A 16,926-nucleotide genomic window follows, 5' to 3' on the forward strand; every position below is an offset into this window, starting at 1 on the left:
CAGAATTCTCTGAGCAAAACTCACACCTTCTCTCACAAAAATCACCATTCCCTGAGTTGAATGAGTCAGCTTGTTATCCAACCCACCCAACTGAATGACAGCATGCCTGACAGGTTATAATGGAGTTTGGGCACCTTGTTCCCAAGAAGAAATGCTCAGAGCAGTACCCAGCACTCCATGTCAGAACAGATGTTTACACCCACTTGCTTCCCAGACAAAGGAAGTAGGAGAGCCACGTACAGGTGGAGAAGTGAGAATGAGTACCACAATGCTCCAACCAGCTGACAGAGAGAAAAGCAGATGGGCATGCAGTGAAACCTACACCCTACCAAGCTTGCATGCCACCTAGAGACGTGACACTGCAGAGCAGGTACTCTTAGCCTCATCATTGTGTATCACCTTGCAGGACACAGGCTCCTTTCTTCCTTTGGAGGTTCAGCTGAGGAGATGGTGGTTCATGCCCTAAATCCCCAGGCGCTGAGAGTGGCTGATGTACTGGGTGGCAGAGGAGAGCAGGGGGTTGCTGCAGAGAAGGTGCCTGCACTGCAGGCCTGGCAGGAAGTGCCTGTATCCCCCCTCTCTTGGTGTTTCAGGCAGCAGCTCCCTCTCCCTCCCTACACAGATCACTGCTACCTGAAACTGTCCTTACTGGCAGCTCCTTCCCTGTCCCCACATCTCCTCCCTGCCATTGCTCACAGACCCTGTCCCACCTGCAGTGTGCTCAGCTCTGCCCTGCAGACACATCCTTTCCCAAGGCAATTTCCAGGGACATATTCATTGTGTTCAGTGGCTAAGGAGCTGCTGTGACTTGTCCAGAGAGCTCTTGAGGGCAGAAAAGTGAAAGAACAGACCCCACGGTGTTTCTTCCCTTCTGGCAGTGTAGCTGTTTATCTTCTTTTTCAAGAATATTCCCAAAGATGCCCTGGGAGTGCTGTGGAGCTCTGAGCAGCCTGCTCCAGGCATCAGCCCCTGGGCTCCAGCAGGACCCTGCCCTGCCTTGCCCTTGTTTGAGGGCTACTTCTAAACATGGCTTCTCCCTGCAGTGGCCTGGGCAGCTCCCCAGGCAGGCTGAGTACTGAGCCTCACAGGCAGCAGAGGCCTCTTCTGGCACACAGCCCCTGGGGCACAGCAGGGACCCTGCTCTGCACCACAGCCATGGTCACCCCTGCCCGCAACCCAGCTGCACAGCCTGGAGCCAGTCCTGTGAGAAGGAACCCTCATCTCCTGTAACTCTGACAGCTCTGGCAGGTAATTTCTGCTCTAGATCTTGTTATTCTTCTATTATCCAAAGAGAATTCTCCAAAGATAAATATCCAAAGAATTCTCCTGAAAGATCCCATAGGCTGTGGGATTTGCCAGCAATTCTGGAGATGGCACCAGGAACAACAGCTGCATTGCCCTGCAGCCACAGACTTACCCTGTTCAGGGCTCTGAAGATTTCTCCTGCTGTGAGCTCTCAGCATCCCCCCTCCACACTGCCTTTAACATCTCCCTCTCTTCTCTCAGCCACCCTTGTCCCCTGCAGGCAGTGTCCCCAGCCCTGCTGCGCTGTGCAGAGGAGCTGCTCCTGGGCAGAGCTGTCTCTCTGCAGTGCTGCCTGCTTGCCAGGAGCTCCCATTGGGCCCAGGAGCCCAGCCCAGCTCATCAGCATGGGGAGCACTTGAAAAGTCCCTGGGCCTCCAAATGAATCAACTTTGAATCAGACTGAAGCAATCCCTGATGTTCCCTCCCTTAGCTGAGGAGCAACACTTAGTGCCAGCAATGTCATTTCTCCTATCATGAGAAGTTTCATCAAAAAATCACTTTGTCCTCTTTCACTTTTAGGTAGTGACACCCAGACTGTGGCTGTCAGGAATCACATTTCCCAAGCTGAGGGCAGTGACCACAGTCAGTCAATTCATGCTTTTCATTCTCAGTTTGATATCCCAGGCCTGAAACAGGGCCCAGAACCTTCCTTATCAGCCACAAATGCACACATGGGTGATGTGATTTCTCTCACCTCTGTACGGGTATGCACAAAATACTCTAGCTCAAGCTCCCACAGTAATTACAAGAGATAGAGAAGAGCAGTGAGTTGTTCAAATGCAAACACCATTTGACATTTGAGGTGCCAGAGGATGTCCAGGTTAGCAGTCATTAGGACTTCAGAGATTGGGAATATAGGTATTGACATTTTGTCAGTGTATACTGACTAAAATTGTTGCCTTCCTTTGTGCCTTGTCACTAACCTGGGAGCAGTCCCTTGGCAGTTAGCTAAATCATATAAAACTCCCCTATAACATCTCTGTCTCCTCCCCAAAACTGGGAGAAAATTAATGGAGAAAGAGTTATTATCACTTGTGAGGCATCCAGCCACTGTTCTGAACTTGTGTGCTGCTCACCTGGGATCCCCACTAAAAGTCTTTTATTTCCTTTCTCACACCCTTTGGGATCCGGGACCCCACAATTTCAGGGTCACGACAGACAGGGCTGACACAGATCATCACATCCCTGACTAGCTCTTTCTGGCATGCAGGTATCAGATCCAGGTTTGTATTACCTCTGCTGGACTATCTGGAAGCTAGACAAGGAAGCTATCCCAAGACACTCCAGAAACCACCTGGACTGTTTGCACTCAGCTCTGTTCCCCTTCTGGAAAATGGCAGGGACAATAAAAAACCCTCAGGGAGACCCAGACTCTTACTCTAAGAGACTTCTTTGGAGTGCTTAACAATGACTATGTCCACTTCCTTGCCCTGGCTGCAGGTTATTTTCTCCCACCATGATAACACCCTTAGTGACCCCTTCTCTGATTGGCACCCACAAGTGCTCAGAGAACTTTTCACAGGTCACATAGAGGAGCTCCACATATCCAAGCAGCTTCCATGAGGAAATCTAACTCTGGATCATTCCACTCTGTCTGTCCTAAAGTCTGTATCCACCCATTGCAGCATTCCAAGTTGCAGGACTTGTCCCACCACGCCTTGGCAGTGACTTCACGAATGTCAAAAAGCACAGACTGCAGCTTGTTCTAGTCTGTGCTCCCGGTTGAGGGCATCGATACATTTTTGGGTTGTCACACCTCAGCTGTGGGACCATGGCAAACTATGCCTGCTGTCTCCAATGACAATGAGAAACAAAATAAATAGCAAGTTCGCAGCCCTGGTCTTTGGAATCTTCGGCCATCTGCTTGGAAGGGTCCTAGGGGATAAGGCCCTGGAGAGAAGAGCAGTCCAAGAAAGGTGGTTAATATTCCAGGATCACCTCCTCCAACATCAAGAGCAGTCCATTCTAAGAGTAAGGAAGTCAGGTAAAAATTACAAGAGGCCTGCATGGATGAACCAGGAGGTCCTGGAAAAACTCCAACACAGAAAAGAAGTACAGCAACAGTGGAAACAAGAACAGATAAGCTCAGAGGAATACAGAGGCTTTGCCCAAGCACGTAGGGATGAATATTGGAAAGCTAAAACCCAACTCTGATGGAATTTGATCAAGGATGAGAAGGGCTTCTAGAAGTATATAGGTGGCAAAAGGAACACTTGGGAATATGTGGACCTACTGCTGAATGAGGCCCAGGATCTGTTGACACAGGACAGGGAAAAGGCTGAAGTGCTAAATTCCTTCTTCACCTCAGTCAGTGCAGGCAAGAATGGCCTTTGGGAAAAACAGGACACAGAGAATGGGGGAAGGACAGGGACAAGGAAAATGTACACTGGGTGGGAGTGGGTCAGGTCAGGGCATACTTGACTTAATGGGATACACAAGCCTATTGGACATGATGAGATTTACCCGGGAGAGCAGAGGGAGCTGGCTGATGTCCTTGCAAGGCCACTCCTAGCTGCAAGAAGCATTACTTGCAAAGGAAAATGCCATATTTCCCAATATTCTGCACACCATCAATAAAAGAAAAAACTTTTTTTTTTTCAGTGTTGCTTAATTAACTCAATAAACAGATATTTTTTACTTAGTTCTCAGCTCAGCCTCAACTTTGTCTTCCAAAAAAAGACTTCTGTAACATCTGCTATCTTCCAAGACTTAGTCACATGTTAAAGGAAAGATGAAAACAAAACAAACACTCTTCAAGACAGCTGTTGCACAGGGTTCTCCAGGGATGAGGTGTTTTAGTGTAGGGGGTAACTGGCTTTGAGAAGGTTTAGAAACAGTCATGGAGTGTGTCTACACAGCATCAAGGGTTTCTGATTCTAATACTGCCCCTCATGACATGTAGGTTGGAAGTGTGCAGGACATTGTGATGGGACACAGCCAGGAGAGCTAACTCAGAGTGATCAAATTGATGTTCCTCATCATCCAGCATCCCTTGCAGCCTACCACCTGACTACCAAAAGCATGCTGTGCACACCAAATACATGTCCTGTGAAGAACAGCTGAGAGAGTTGGGATTAGTCTGAAGAAAAGAAGACTCCAGGAAGCATTGTTGTGGTCTTCCAATACACAAATGGGCCTACACACGTGTGTAGTGACTAGACTAGACAAGACTAGACTAGAACAGAATAGTTCAGTTGGAAGAGGCCTTCAAAGGTTGTCTGGTCCAACTACGTGATCTCTCCAGGGCTAAACAAAAGTTACCCCAAGCAGAGCTACAGGCTGGGAGATGAGTGGTTGGAGAGCTGCCAGGCAGAGAAGGACCTGGGAGTGATGGTTGATAGTTGGCTGAATACGAGCCAGCAGTGTGCTCAGGTGACCAAGAAGGCCAACAGCATCCTGGCTTGCATAAGAAACACTGTGACCAGCAGGGCTAGGGAGGTGATCGTCCCCCTGTACTCGGCTCTGCTGAGGCTGCACCTTGAGTACTGTGTTCAGTTTTGGGCCCCTCGTTACAAGAAGGACATCGAGGTACTTGAGCGGGTCCAGAGAAGGGCGATGAAGCTGGTGAGGGGCCTGGAGAACAAGTCCTACGAGGAGCGGCGGAGGGAGCTGGGCTTGTTCAGCCTGGAGAAGAGGAGGCTCAGGGGTGACCTTATTGCTCTTTACAGATACCTTAAAGGAGGCTGTAGTGAGGTGGGGGTTGGTCTGTTCTCCCATGTGCCTGGTGACAGGACGAGGGGGAATGGGCTTAAGTTGCGCCAGGGGAGTTTTAGGTTGGATGTTAGGAAGAACTTCTTTACTGAAAGGGTTGTTAGACATTGGAACAGGCTGCCCAGGGAAGTGGTGGAGTCACCATCCCTGGAAGTCTGTAAAAGACATTTAGATGTAGAGCTTAGGGATATGGTTTAGTGGGGACTGTTAGCGTTAGGTCAGAGGTTGGACTTGATGATATTGAGGTCTCTTCCAACCTAGAAATTCTGTGATTCTGTGATTCTGTGATTCAATGAGGGCAATGTCCAAATGCTTCTTGAACACTGACAGGCTGGGAAAAAAAAACAGGTCTCAAGGAAGCCTATTCCAGTGTCTGACCACCCTCACAGTACAGACAACTTTCCCACTCTCCAGTCTGGACCTCCCTGGTGCATCTGTGTGCCATTGCACACTTTCTCTGATTATTTACCAGTGAGAAGAGGTCATCACCTCCCTCTCCACTTGCCCTCCTAAGACAGTGGCTGAGAAAAATGAGGTTGCTCCTCAGCTTTCTTTTCTCCAGACTAGACAACCCAAGTGTCCTCAGCCTCTCCTTATAGGACATCCCCTTTTACCAGTATTCCCTGTTTTCCCTTGGTTTCTCAACTGACAAGAAACCTGGTCAGATAAACTCGCTGGAAGAAACATCCTCTCTCATACTCTCACCAGTCAGTGTGACTGACCACGTCTGGCTCCCCCACTGCCTCCTTTATCACTTGTTTGTCAGGTTTGTGTCCCCAGATGTGTTGTGCTTTATCCCCAGGAGGTAGCCAAGCACCGCACAGCCACTCTCTCCCTCCCTACTCTTAAGAGAACAGGGGGAGACACATAGGATAAATATCTGGAGAGACTGTATCAGGGAGTGTAGTGACAGGACAAGGGGCGGTGCTTTTAAGCTAAAAGAGAGCAGATTTAGATCAGATCTAAAGAAGAAATTCTTCACGCAGCAGGTGGTGAGGCTCTAGAACAGGTTGCCCAGAGAAGTGGTGGGTGCCTCATCGCTGGTAATGTCCAAGGTCAGGTTGGATGGGACCTTGAGCAAACTGGTTAAGTGGGAGATGACTCTGCCCATTTCACGGGGACTGGAACTAGACCTTAAGGACTTTTCCAACCCCAAATATTCTATGACTCTATGAGCTTGCTGGGTTGTGTAGTCTGTGTAGACAGAGGGATTTCATTTGCAGTGAAAAAGATTCGTTCTCCGGAATATTAACAGGTGCTTGAAAGAAATGGAATAAAATTTGTGGGTGTCCTAACTAATAAAAGGACAAGAAAAGGTGATTCCCATATCAAACATTTATTTTGATCTAAGAGAAAAGATAGCACTGGAAATAGGTGTCTCTCCCTAGCTGACAGCAGGAAGAACAGTGATTGCATTGGTTTGATTCCGAGCTGATTCCCCTGGAGGACCAGGGACTTGCCAAGAGCTCCCTGCGCTGTTCACAGTAGAGGCAGTGAATGGTCACTGCGTAACATAGCCAGGGCAGTTTCCAAATGTGAGACACGGGAGAGAGCAGGGTAATACATCTGGATTACATTAGGGTATCCTTCTAGCCTCTGGACAGCAAACAAAGAAGAAGGTGCCTTGGTTGACTCAGTTGAAACCTTTCCCTCAGCAGGGAGAAGGAAGATCCATCCCTGTCCTTGCAGGAGTGTCCTGCCTAAAAACAGGGCATGGAAAGGTGATCCTTGGACCTCATCCATTTTCTGAATAAGGAAGGATGGAGCTGGAAATGAGATTCCTTCAGCAGCTGAGGGAAGGAACATCAGGGATTACTTCAGTGTGTTTCAAAGCTGATTCCCCTGGAGGCCCAGGGACATCTCAAGGGACATGAGAGAGGGGAGAGACAGAGAGGCATTAGGCTGGAGCTGTGCTGCTGAACTAGGCTGGGCTTCTCAGCTCAAGGGGAGCTCCTGGCAAGTGGGCAGCACTACAGAGAGACAGCTCTACCCAGGAACAGCTCCTCTGCACAGCACAGCAGGGCTGGGGGCACTGCCTGCAGGGGACAAGGGCAATGAGAGAAGGGAGGGTGATATTAAAGGCAGTGTGGAGGGGGGATGCTGAGAGCTCACTGCAGGAGAAATCTTCAGAGCCCTGAACAGGGTAAGTCTGTGGCTGCAGGGCAACACAGCTGTTGTTCCTGGTGCCATCTCCAGAATTGCTGTCAAATCCCACAGCCTATGGGATCTTTCGGGAGAACTCTTTGGATATTTATCTTTGGAGAATTCTCTTTGGATAACAGAAGAACAACAAGCTCCAGAGCAGGGATTATCTACCAAAGCTATCAGTGGGACAGGACTTGAGGGTTCCTTCTCACAGGACCGGCTGCAGGCTGTGCAAGCAGGGTGCAAGCAAGGGTGCCCAGGGCTGTGGTACAGAGCAGGGTCCCTGCTGTGCCCCAGGGGCTGTGTTCCGGGGCAGAGCCCCTCCCACCTGTGAGGCTCTGCACTCAGCCTGCTTGAGGAGCTGCCCAGGGTGCTGTGGGGAGAAGCTGTGGCTGGAAGGATCAGAAGGCCAGGGCCGGACAGGGTCCTGCTGCTGGCAGGGGACTGCTACATGGGACAGGCTCCTCATATCTCCCCAGCACCCCCAGGGCATTTCTGGGGGAGATTCTTGAAAGGGAAGAACAACACCTGCCATAATTGAAGGGATGGCACTCTCTGAGGTCTAATTTTTCAACTTCCTGCTTTGGACGGCAGTCAGAGAGACGATAATGGTGTTGTTAGGATTGTAGAAGGGACCTAAACTCATAGAGCATTACAGTTAAAAGAGATGTGTAGGTCTTTGAGGAAACTCATATATTCAGTCCACGCCATTTAGCCTACAAGCAGCACCAACACAACCTTCTTTGTTTCTTGTGGGATTGTTGGATGTCCCTTTCATCACTTGTAAAGGGAGATGCCTCTGGCCAGTGGATACCTGAGATGCACCCCTGGTGTTCTTTACCAGCAGCACTGATTACTTCTGAGATTACAGAGGATCTTCATGGTCTCTGTGGCATCTTTAGGCAGACAGATGCAGAGCTCCAGGCAGGAGCAAGTCTTCTTGAGATGAAGATGCAGTGAGGATACAGCCTTGGTGAGGATGTTTTCTATGAAATAAGGTTTAGTTTTTGCTTAGAAAAGTCTCTCTAACATGTCACTGTCTATTCCTCCATGGACAGGCAACCATGCCCTGAGGCAGCAAATGTCCAACAGCAGCTTCCCCACAGAGTTCCTCCTCCTGCCATTCGCAGACACACGCCAGCTGCAGCTCCTGCACTTTGGGCTCTTCCTGGGCATCTACCTGGCTGCCCTCCTGGGCAACGGCCTTATCCTCACAGCCATAGCCTGCGACCACCGCCTCCACACCCCCATGTACTTCTTCCTTCTCAACCTCGCCCTCCTCGACCTGGGCTCCATCTCCACCACTGTTCCCAAAGCCATGGTCAATTCTCTGTGGGACACCAGGGCTATTTCCTCCTATGGATGTGCTGCTCAGATTTTATTCTTTTTCTTTTTCATTTCAGCAGAGTTTTCTCTTCTCACCATCATGGCCTACGACTGCTACATTGCCATCTGCAAACCCCTGCACTACGGGACCATAATGGACAACAGAACTTGTGTCAACATGGCAGAAGCTGCCTGGGGTAGTACTTTTCTCTATGCTGTGCTGCACACTGCCAATACCTTTTCCCTCCCCCTCTGCCAAGGCAATGCCCTGGACCAGTTCTTCTGTGAAGTTCCCCAGATCCTCAAGCTCTCCTGCTCAGATGCCTACCTCAGAGAAGTTGGGCTTCTTGTGGTTAGTGCCTACTTAGCATTTGGATGTTTTCTTTATGTTGTGCTCTCTTATGTGCAGATCTTCAGGGCAGTGCTGAGGATCCCCTCACAGCAAGGACGACACAAAGCCTTTTCCACATGCCTCCCTGACCTGGCTGTGGTCTCCCTGTTTCTCAGCACTGCCACATTTGCCTATCTGAAGCCCTCCTCTGTATCCTCCTCCTCCCTGAATCTTTTGCTGGCAGCTTTATATTCAGTGGTGCCTCCAGCAGTGAACCCACTCATCTACAGCATGAGGAACAAGGAGTTCAAGGATGCAATGTGCAAATTGGTAACTGGATATTTTCAGAACCAATAAACTGCTGTTTTTCCTCTGCATATCACTTGTAATGTAGCTCATTACAGGCTCAGAAGCTGGAAATTTTTGTGTGGTTGTGTTGCATTATCTTATCTTTGATTTATTTGTGATAGTGTTGAACACAAAAAATGTCATTATTCATCCCCTTCCATTTCAGTATCTACCTGTCCATGTGATTCTGAGACATGGAGTAAATGAGAAGCCAGACTCTCTGTGTATTTCAATAAAAGAAAGAACCCTGCTGTGATTTGCTTGCCTGAGATCCTTCCTCAGGGATCTGTGGTGGAGATGCAGGGGCACATAGATGTGTGAAAAGGTGGAGGGAAAATGAGCCCTGGCACAGCAGCACAGCCAGGGAGCCCCAGGATTTATTTTATTTTATTTTATTTTATTTTATTTTATTTTATTTTATTTTATTTTATTTTATTTTATTTTATTTTATTTTATTCCTTTTTTTTTTTTTTTTCCAAGCTACTCTCTTTCACCTCCCACATTTTTTTCGGAGTCCTTGTGTTACTGCGAGGACTGATTCTTCTTGTTGCTGAGGAGAGTAAGCAGAGCATGGAACATACAGAACGAGTCTGTCCAACGTGGAGGCACCCGGGTGCTAAAGCATTCATGGTGCTAAATCAGGGCAAGGAGAGCTCTGCAACTCCAGGAAGCACAGCAGGCATAGGGAAAACAATCTGTTGGATTAGTTGTTATACCTCTGGTGAAACTTCATAGACTGAATACAGTGAACCACCCTGTTATAAATGAAGTCTCAACTCTGAATTTGGTAACATAAAAGAATATTTATAAAAGGCAAGTAAACAGCGCTGGGTGCGCAGGGAGTCTATGCTCTACCAACACGCACACGCACCCGTCGAACTTTCCAAATATATATAGGACATTGCTGTTACATATCTACAAGAAACCCGAGTACACCTATACATATGGATATCCTATCCCCGCTTCATATTATAATTCTCTTTGTGGTGGTCTTTGTGGGTGAAAGGCTCACTGTTTCCCCTTCACCATTAGCAACCTTTTGTTCCAGAATGCAGGAGCGGCTTCGACTGTCTCCCTTTTCTTCTGCACATGCTCTGCCCACCACAAGGTTCCCGAAAGCAACAAAACGTGATTGCTTTTCCCGCATTTCGTTAACCCTTGAAATCACACTAATAATATTATTATCATATAACATTAAACAATAAATGTTAACAGTTCTAACCAGCAGCCCCCCCAGCAACTTCCATGCCTTAACAGAGGGGAAAACAAGCAATCCCAGATGGCAGGGTGTCACCTCAATCATCCTTCTTTGTTTCCTCTAAACTCTTTACATTCCTGATGACTTCATCATTAAGAGTCTGATGTTATCACCAACCACTAGGCTTTCCAACCCCCAATGCTACATTCCCAAATCTCCCCCTTCTTTATTAATATCAACCATTTTTCTGACATGAATTACCACTCCGTATATAACAACCCCAAAACATCTAATGACATTGGAAATGAGTTGGACTTGATGATCCTTGTGGGTTCCTCCTTGTCAGGCTATTCCATGAGTCTCTGACTCTGAAGAAGGCAATCTGTCTGTGTGTACCCTCCATGGCCAAAAACCACTTGTGTGGGAGTCAGTCAGTGCCAGTGCCCCCCACCAGCTGGCTCTGCCTTCCCTGCCTGACCAGCACAGCCCTGCAGAGTGCCCCCATGGCCCCACACACCACAGCCCCCTCGCTTTGCAGAGAAACACCGCCAGCTGGGGGGGGCTGTGGGCAGCATGGGCAGGGGCTGTAGGAATGGCTGCTCAGGCCAGCCCAGACGTGCTGGGCTGGGGCAAGGCTGTGTGGGACATGGGGTGTCCTGGGAGCAGAGCAGGGTGCTATGTGTTTGCAGTGGTGGTGCCTGAGGATCCCCGGGGCCAGCAGTGTGGTGCTGTGCTGTGCTGGGGAGCGGGGCTGACCTGGGGGGCTGCAGGCTGTCTGAGAAGGTGGTGTGGTGGGGTTAACATACTGCATATGGCAGCAGCAGGGACACTGCTACTGATGTCCTCTTCTCCATTTCCTGTTTGTGTGTCATCCCAGCATGGGCTGTTCTGCTGGTCTGGTCTGGGATGGGCTGGGGAGAGGACAGGGAGGTGTGGAGAGCTGAGGAGGGTTTGGGCTGGGGTGGCCTCCTGAGAGGAGAGCAAATGTCCAATAGCAGCTTCCCCAACGAGTTCCTCCTCCCGTTGTTATATCTGGAGTGGTAATTCGTGTTGAGAAAATGGTTGATATTAATAAAGAAGGGGGAGATTTGGGAATGTGGCCATGGGGGTTGGAAAGCCCCATGGTTGAGATAACATTAGACTCTTAATGACGAGGCCATCAAGATTATAAAAGAGTATAGAGGGAACAAAGAAGGGTGATTCAGGAGACTCCATGCAGTCTCCGGTTTCTTGTTCTCCAGATGGTTCTCTTGTTCTCCAGCCCTTAAGGCATGGATGTTTCTGGGTGTTTGCTGTTGTTGTATACATTCAAAGTTGTTTGACCAATGAAAAGTTGTTTTGAAAAGAACTGCTGTGGAGAGAAAGGTATAAGAGGGGAGCCTGCCCTCAAGATAAAAAAAAAAAAAAAAGGCAACACAATGAAGTTACATCATCAATAAAGAAGCAGAAAAAGAAGTGAAGAGGAACAGGCTGGCAGAATGGAGACAAAGATGGGAACAGGCATTTTGATTGCCTCATGAAGATAGGTTCGGCCAGACTCAGCAAACCGCTCAGAGAAGCTCGTTGCTGGAAATAGGCGCACTGGAGCTGGAGAAAAGCTCGAGCTGATAGAAGTGGACCTGTGCACACAACTGCCTCTCGCTGGTAAGCAGTTGCGCATTATGGGGAATTATATGTCCTTAGGAACAAAGACTGTCCTGGTAAACTTACAGCTTATTCTCCTTATTAACAATTGGACAGTTTATGAGCCTGAAATATGGGACCAAACTGCTGTCAAGGTGTGGGACTCTGCAACTAAAAATGACAAGGTTGCGGTGGGATTGCTTGGCACCTGGCGAGCCATCTCTGAGGCCTTAAAGAGCCCTGTGGAGCCACAATCACAAATGTGTGGCTTGCCAGATAGTGAGGGAGCTGCAGGCTCCTTTACTGATCCAACTGCTACGCCACGGGCCTCTCTGCTGCTGCAGCCATCGAAGGCTTTTGCTATTACGCCCCCTGCTGACCTGGACGTGCCTTTTGACCCAGACCTCATTGGCCTTGCAAAGGAGATGGATATGTTTTTCTTCGATCCGGGAAGAACTGGATACAAAAGGCCTGAAGACCGAGTTGCTTGACAACTTAACGTGAGACATATTGTTCAGAAGCAATGGAAAATGGAGACTTGTTAGTAATCAAGTAAAGGAATGGAAAATGGAGACTGTTAAGTCATGGAACTTAAATGATTGTTTGTTACCTTTCCTGAGTGTACGTATGTATAGGCATACTCAGGTTTAGTATGTAAAGCAATGTTCTGTATATTTAGAATGTTTGATGTTCATGTGTGAATGTTGGTGGAGCGTAGACTCCCCGCACACCCAGTGCTGTTTACTTGCCTTTTATACCTTTTAAAAATATTTGTTTTATAAATATTAAAAAATTCAGATTGAGACCTCATTTATAACACTGCCATTCGCAGACACACGCCAGCTGCAGCTCCTGCACTTTGGGCTCTTCCTAGGCATCCACCTGGTTGCCCTCCTGGGCAACGGCCTCATCCTCACAGCCGTAGCCTGCAACCACCGCCTCCACACCCCCATGTACTTCTTCCTCCTCAACCTTGCACTCCTCAACCTGGGCTCCATCTCCACCACTGCCCCCAAAACCATGGCTAATTCCCTGTGGGACACCAGGATCATTTCCTATGCAGGTTGTGCTACCCAGGTCTTTTTCTTTGTTATGTTTGTAGCAGCAGAGTTTTCTCTTCTCACCATCATGGCCTATGACCGCTACATTGCCATCTGCAAACCCCTGCACTATGGGACAATAATGGACAGCAGAGCTTGTGTCAACATGGCAGAAGCTGCCTGGGGTAGTACTTTTGTCTATGCTGTGCTGCACACTGCCAATACCTTTTCCCTTCCCCTCTGCCAGGGAAATCTCCTGGACCAGATCTTCTGTGAATTTCCCCAGATCCTCCATTCTCTTGCTCAGATGTCTTGATCCAGGAAATTGAGCTTGTTGTTTTTACTGCTTGTTCACTTTTTGGGTGTTTCTTTTTCATTCTTTACTCCTATATGCAGATCTTCAGAGCTGTACTGAGCATGCCCTCTGAGCAGTGTCGACACAAAGCCTTTTCCACGTGCCTCCCTCACCTGGCTGTGGTTTCCCTGTTCATCTGTACTGGATTATTTGCCTACCTAAAACCTCAATCCATGTCCTCCTCCTCCCTGAATCTTTTGCCAGTAGTTCAGTACTTAGTTGTACCTCCAGCAGTGAACCCCCTCATCTACAGCATGAGGAACCAGGAGCTGAAGGATGCCATGTGGAAAGTGATGACTGGACATTTTTCTGTAGCAATAAACCGCCCATCTACTACATATAGCTAAGGTAAATTCTGACAGCTGCAGACCCAATATATATTATTATTTTTTTTAATGTTATGTTTTAAAATTCATTTCCTTTATTCACGATAGAATAAAAAATGTATTTTTTCATCCTCTTCCATTTCAGTATCTACCTGTCTCTTGCTACATAGAAACTTGGTGTGAAGGAGCCAGGTTCTCTGTGTATTTGCATGATAGAAAGGACGTGGCAACGAATTGTTGCCTGAGATCCTCCCTCAGAGACCTATGGTGGAGTTGCAGGAGCACTGGGCTGTGTGCAGAGGTGCAGGGAAGGAGAATCCTGGCACAGCAGCACTGTCAAGGAGCTCCAGAGCTTTGTCTTTCCCAAGCTGCTCTCCCTTTCACCTTGTACTCTCCTACAGAGCCCTTGTGTTGCTGTGAGGACTGATTGCTCTTGTTGCTTGCTCACCGTGCTGCTGTGTGGCAGTCCTGTGTCCACAGGCAGGGACAGGCCAGTGGCACTTCTCTAACACAAACAGCTCCGTACCAGCATCTCCAGCATAAAAGGGGATCTGCTGAGGGCAGTATCTTAAGGCTCAGATCTTCTCCTAGAGCTGTTGTCATGGATATTGCAAAGGAGTAGACTTGAAGGAGGCTCCTTGTTTAGCTTATTTCTCTTCTATGAGTCTCTGACTCTGAAGAAGGCCAGCTCTCTGTGCGCAGCCTCCATGGCCAAGGAACCACTTGTGTGGGAGGCAGTCAGTGGCAGTGCCCCCCACAAACTGGCTCTGCCTTCCCAGTCTGATCAGCACAGCCCTGCAGAGTGCTCCCACAGCCCCGCGCACCACAGTCCCTCACTCTGCAGAGCAACACCACCAGCTGGGGGGCTGTGGGCAGCATGGGCAGGGGCTGCAGGAATGGCTGCTCAGGCCAGCCCAGATGTGCTGGGCTGGGGCAAGGCTGTGTGGGACATGGGGTGTCCCGGGAGCAGAGCAGGGTGCTGTGTGTTTGCAGTGGTGTTGCCTGAGGAACCCCAGGGCCAGCAGTGTGGTGCTGTGCTGTGCTGGGGAGCGGGGCTAGCGTACAGGGTTGCAGAATGCCTGTGGGAAGGGAATTTCCTGCAAATTGCAGCAGCAGGGACACTGCCACTGACCTCCACTCCTCTATTTGCTGCTTTGGGGCCTTCCCAGCCTGGGCTGCTGGGCTGGGCTGGGCTGGGGAAAGGAGAAGTAGGTGTGGAGAGCTGGCGATGGGCTGAGCTGGGTTGGCCTCCTAGGAGAGACAGGGAGGACCAGCAGATCAGGGTCTGGACTGGGCTCTTCTCTGGACACCCTGGCAGATGCTGCCCCAGGGGGTCCTAGATCAGCCCCATGCAACCACTATTCACAGCACTGGACTCCAACCCCAGCTCACACAGGCAGTTTCTTGCTTTCTGTGAGAAGAATCCAGAAGTTATCCCATCTTACATAAGGGGCCTGCCACTGGTCAGAGCTGAGCCAGTAAGCAATGTTGTCTGTGCTTCTCTGAGAGAATATTTAAGGAAAGGGAAAATAAATAAATAAATAAATAAATGCTGCTACATGGCAGCTGGGAGAGAGAGGAGTGATAAATAGCCAGGCAGTGGCCAAGTGAAGGAGGGGAAGGAGGTGCTCCAGGTGCCAGAGCAGAAGCTCTCTTGCCGCCTGTGTTGAGGACCATGGTGGAGCAGGTCGTCCCCCTGCAGCCCATGGAGTACAAGGGTGGAGCAGATCTCCATGCTGCAGTCCATGGAGGAGACCACGGTGGAGCAGATGGACCTGCACTGATGGAGGCTGCGGTCTGTGGAGAACCCTCACCAGAGTAGATTCCAGGATGGAGCTGTAGCCCATGGAGAGGAGCCCACACGGGAGCAGGCAACCTGGCAGGAGCTGCTGCCCATGGGGGACAAGGTTGGAGCAGTTTGCTCATGATGAATGGAACCCGTGGTTCGGAGCCATATCTGGAGCAGTTCTTGAAGAGCTGCTGCCTGTGGGAAGCCCACTCAGGATCAGTTCAGGAAGGACAGCATCCCATGGAAGGGACCCAACCTTAGAGCATGGGCAGAGAGTGACTGAGAAGGAGCGGTGCAGACGAAGTGCTATAGATAACCCATAAGCCCCATTCCCCCATTCCTCTATGCCGCCTAAGTGGAGGAGATAAAAGAGGGTGGATGGGGGGAAGGTGTTTGGGGTTTCTTTCCTTTGTTTCTCACTTTTCTAGCTTGTTAGAATTTTAATATCTTCCTAATCTGAGTCTGTTTTGCCCATGATGATAATTATTAAGCGATCTCCCTGTCCTTATCTCAGCATTTGAACTGGTTTCATCATATTTTCTCCTCCTTTCCCTTAGAGGAGGGGGAGTGATAGAGCAGCTGTGATGAAGCTCAGATGCCCACCTGTATAAAACCACCATAGAAGGCTGCAGAAAGTGGAAGCAAGGACAGGTAACCTGAGAGGAATGCAGAGACATCACCTGAGCAGCCAGGGATCAAGTCTGGAAAGCTAAGGCTATGGTAAAATTGAATCTAGATAGGAAGTTCAAGGGCAACAAGAAGGGCTTCTATAAGTATGTCAGTGATAAAAGGAACACTAGGGAAAACATGGACTCTCTCCAGAAGGAAACAGGAGACCTGGTTACCCGGGATGTGGAGAAGGCTGAGGTACTCAATGACTTCTTTGCCTCATTCTTCACTGGAATAGCTCCAGCTACACCATCCAAGTCCCAGAAGGCAAAGGCAGGGACTGGGAGAGAGAAGAACCACCTACTGTAGAAGATCAGTTTCGGGAGTATCTGAGGAAACAGAAGGTGCACAAGCCCACGGGACTAGGTGAGATGAATCCCAGAGTCTTGAGGGAACTGGCAGATGAAGTTGCAAAGCCACTACTCGTCATATTTGAAAAGTGGTGGCTGTGCAGTGAAGTTTCTACTGATTGTAACACAGAGAACATAACCCCCACTTTTTAAAAGGGAATAAAAGTAGGCCCAGGGAAGTCTAGCCCAGTCAGACCCACCTCTGAGCCCAACAAGATCATGGAACAGATCCAGGAGGAAACTCGGCTAAGGCATATGACAAATAAAGAGGTGATCGGTGACAGCCAACATGTCTTCACTAAGGGCAGAGCGTGCCTAACATATCTGTAGGCCTACTGCAATGGTGTTACAGTGTTTGTGGGTAAGAGAAAAGTAACTGACATCATCTACCTGATTCGTGCAAAGTATTT

Source organism: Anas platyrhynchos, chromosome 32 (assembly GCF_047663525.1).
Source record: "Anas platyrhynchos isolate ZD024472 breed Pekin duck chromosome 32, IASCAAS_PekinDuck_T2T, whole genome shotgun sequence".
In the NCBI taxonomy this organism is placed as follows: domain Eukaryota; kingdom Metazoa; phylum Chordata; class Aves; order Anseriformes; family Anatidae; genus Anas; species Anas platyrhynchos.